The sequence below is a fragment of the Hipposideros armiger genome, unplaced genomic scaffold (assembly GCF_001890085.2).
Source record: "Hipposideros armiger isolate ML-2016 unplaced genomic scaffold, ASM189008v1 scaffold_286, whole genome shotgun sequence".
NCBI classification, from domain to species: domain Eukaryota; kingdom Metazoa; phylum Chordata; class Mammalia; order Chiroptera; family Hipposideridae; genus Hipposideros; species Hipposideros armiger.
The window spans coordinates 1,472,710-1,476,577 of NW_017731636.1; the positions used below are offsets into that span (position 1 = coordinate 1,472,710).

General features: G+C 43.5%; 1 protein-coding gene across 5 annotated transcripts in view; it reads left to right on the plus strand.

The window, feature by feature from the left end:
* Positions 1–1,720: 1,720 nt before the first annotated feature.
* KBTBD12 (kelch repeat and BTB domain containing 12) overlaps positions 1,721–3,868 on the plus strand; it is an 86,960-nt gene continuing 84,812 nt past the window's right edge. For all 5 annotated transcript variants that reach the window (XR_002125764.1, XR_002125765.1, XM_019658653.1 and 2 more), the window contains exon 1: positions 1,721–1,836. The gene's annotated coding sequence lies outside the window, so the exon portion shown is untranslated. The remainder of the gene's footprint in view (positions 1,837–3,868) is intronic.

Here is a 3,868-nt window from a genome sequence, read left to right on the forward strand (position 1 = left end):
TAGACTGAAGAACAAAACGACAGCAACTTGTCTGTTCCCCTTCCCCCAATTCCCCAGCACTGTTCCCATCCCCCCAATTCCCCAATAAAAAAATTTAAAAAAAAGAAAAAGAAATAAAAAAAATACTTGGAAGAGGGAAGCAAAAGAACAGTTAATGTCAATGCGATGCAATGTAAGAAAAACTCTTTCTGGCTTTAAAGATGGAGGAAGGGGCATGAGTTAGAGAATAATGAAAGTTAATAGAAGCTAGAAAGGGCAAGGAAACAGATTCTCCCCTAGAGTCTCCAGAGATGAATGCAGCCCTGGGACACATTGATTTTAGCCCAGCGAGATCCATTTTAGGCTTCTGCCTTCCAGAACTATAAGAAATTTGTATAAGATTAAAAAAAAATGTGTTGCCACCACCAAACACAAATTTTGTTTTGTTTTAAACTAGCTGACCTAATACTACTGTCTTACCCACATAGAAGCACAAAGATTAGTAAATAGAAACCTCATTTAAATTGGAGTTGGGAGGGTCTGTAGGGGGAGCTCTCATGCCCTATGACTTATCCTTAATTACCCTAAACTGGAAGATAGTACTTTCCATCTCCAACAGGAAGATCTTTTTCTACTCTACTACTCCAGCAGGAAGAAAGAGGATCTTACCTTCACCAACGCTCAACTCAGCCAATGAAAAATCACTACACTTCTAACTCTCAATTCCTCCAATTGACTCTGTTTACAACAGCCCTTCTTTACTGCACCCCCCCCCCATTAAAGAATGGTCCTCTTCTTTGGACTTGCAAATGGATTGCCATTAGGCTAAGTGTCCTCAATTGCAATTTGTTGTTGTTCCCGAATAAATTCATATTGCTGGAGAAACAGCTGGTTGTCTGTCTGTTTAAGGTCAACGCTAGATATTCTGTGACACTTCCCTCAGGAAAATCATTGGTTCCCTGCACCAACCCAAACAGCATAGCTAACCATTCCTGTCTCAGGCTTCCAGGAAACCTTCTACTTGAGGGCAAAGGTCATGGAGCTGATGGCTCCCAAGTAGAGTTGCCAGACATTACAAATGAAAATACAGAACACAAGACAAACAAAAGAGCCACAACCAGTTAAATGTGAATTGACCATGCAATGTTTGGGATATATACTAAAAAAAAATATTGGTTGTTTACCCAAATTTTACATTTAACTTCCTACTGGTATTTTATCTGGCAACCCTATTACAGGGCCACATTCAATGACACCACACACAGGGTTTTGGGTCGTTTTGCATTTTAAAAAAAGATTAAACGGATAGATTTGTCATTTTTTAAAATCCCATTTCCAGATTTAAAAAAAAAAAAAAAAGCATCCTCGCCCCTCCTGGCCGACCTTCAGTGATGGTGTTGTGGGGGTGGGGGGTGGGGGGACAGCATGGGAAGACTCTGGCAGGTGCAGAACGCGGAAACTGGAGGGAGGGCCTCAGTCTGGAATCAGCACGGGAAGGCCTTGCAAAGACCCAGAGCGGTTCGCGGAGCCTGGACTGCAAGGTTCTCACACCCCCACCCCAGCCCGAGGTGCCAAGAGCTGCTAGCACCTGTCACCTCAGCGGAGCTGCCAGCGCGCTCCCCCTCTCCGCAGAGCGCGGCCCTGGTCTCAAGCCCGTTTTGAGCCTCTATTTATATACCGCTGGGCCGCCCAGACCCATATTAGGCAGTGCTGATCAGTCAGCCCCACCCCACACCCCTGCTTCCCGCCGACCCTGAGCCCTCCCAACACTGGAGCGTCCGAAGGGTCACCAGGCCGGGTCGCGGGCAGCCCCTGTGGAGCGACCAGGGCCTTGCTTCAAGGCCGGGGCAGCACTCTGTAAGTAATAGTGACGGGGAAACGCAGGCGTTGAAAGCCTTGTCTTAACTGCAGGGACAGGCCGAGGGAGAAAGATCGCGGCCCGGAGTTGGGGGTAGCCTCGTCGCTTGCACGTCCTTCTGAGCTTCCTTCAAGTTGTCCTGGGGCCAGCTCCTGCCAGCAGGGCTCAGTTTAGCAGTCGCCTCCTCATGGAGACCATCTCTGCCCAACCAGGGCTATCTTCCCCACTTTCTGTCGCATTATTCAGTTTCATAGCCTTCCTGGTGTTATTCTCTGAATTAAGTGCTGGATCATTTGCCTCCCTCATTAGACTGTAAGCTCCAGAAATGTAGGAGCAAGCACTCTTTCTATTCCTGGTTGTTTCTTAGAACACTGAATAGTGCCTGGCATTTATAAAACTTCAGGAAATATCAAATGTACCTCCAGGCAATGCTCTTAATGTTAAAGCCAGGAATATAATTACCCTGGATTCACCCTTCCTCCTCCCCGCACCCCCACATACACACACAGTTTTTAAGCAGAACGAACTAATGCATATTAAAGTTCTTTGAAAGGTATACAGCATGGTGAAAATGCAAAACATTGTGAACTCCTTAAAGGAAGGAAAAAAGAAGTCTGTCTTATTTAGTTTTATCATCTATACCCCTGACCCATTATGAAGTGCCTAGTGTGGGGATGATTATTACTATTAAATGAATCAGGCATTTGCCCATACTAGTGGGAGACACAGAGTGCATTTAAGGTGGCACAGGTGTTCTAAGCCATTTTCTGCACGAGATGGTGATGCTGCAACAAATTAGGGTATGGGGATGTAATGGTAAAAACCAGGGTTCACAAACTTGAATGGCTGTAGGATAACTAAAAGGGCAGGGGTGAGAAAAGCAACAGCATAAGAAGAATTATAAATGATAACTGATACTCAGGTATCAACAGGCAGTAATGTGGGCTAGCGAATGGGCGAGTAGAGATGTGCCATGTGAGAGGTAGCAACTGGCTACTCAGGTCCTTCACACTGTTGTCACCATGGGAATTAAGGACCCACTGTTGTCATATTTTCCACTGTTTTCAATAGATGCTAGAATGTTTCAACTTTGCTTGTTGACAACTAATTTACAAAAAAATGAAATAGAAAATCAAAAGTCTGAGCAGCCATTTTGTGATCTCTGGCTTCAACTGTTCTCTAAGATGAGGACCAAATTCCTGACAGCACATGGAGTGAGAAGTGGTTGTCACAAGCTATAGGCAAGGAAGTCAAGTTAATGATTCTAGATGACTTATTTAACTTGGACAAAGGGATTGGAACTTAAAGAATCAAGCACAACTTTTACATGTAGAAAAAAATTTTTCAAGATACTGGTTTATTAACATGTATAAAAGTTTATCATGAACTTGTAATTTAGGACTAAGCAAAGTATTCATTTAATTGCAGAAACCTTATTAAGCAACTCTAATGTGCCAAAGATCATCATAGACAGATGTTAAGAATACAGAAATGATTAAGACATGAACCCTCCTATTCTCAATGTGCTTGTCATTGAAAGGAAAGGCAGGCATATGCATAAATAAATTGCAGCAACAACAGTGCAACCACTGTGTTCAAGGTATAAGCAAGGAGGGACAGAGAAGGCTTCGCTGAGGAAGTGATGTCTGAGCTGAATTTTGAAGAGCCAGTTATATTTTTTCAGGTGTAAAAGCATGTATGCATTTTTGGTGGTTCAGTACTACTGAACATTTGAAAAATGTAAGGAAGAAAAGTCAGGAGATGGGGCAGGAAAGGGTAGGAGGTGCGAGGTTGTGAAGGGCCTCATAATGCCTGAATGAGGGGTAGTGTTAGTGAAAATAGGCTCAGGATAATTTTTTTAAATATGAGGTAGTGATTTTATACACGACAGTCACCAACTTACAGAAGGGTTTTGTTTTTGTTGTTGTTGTTGTTGTTTTAAGATTTTTATTGGGGAATTGGGGGGATGGGAACAGCGCTGGGGAATTGGGGAAAGGGGAACAGACAAGTTGCTGTCATTTTGTTCTTCAG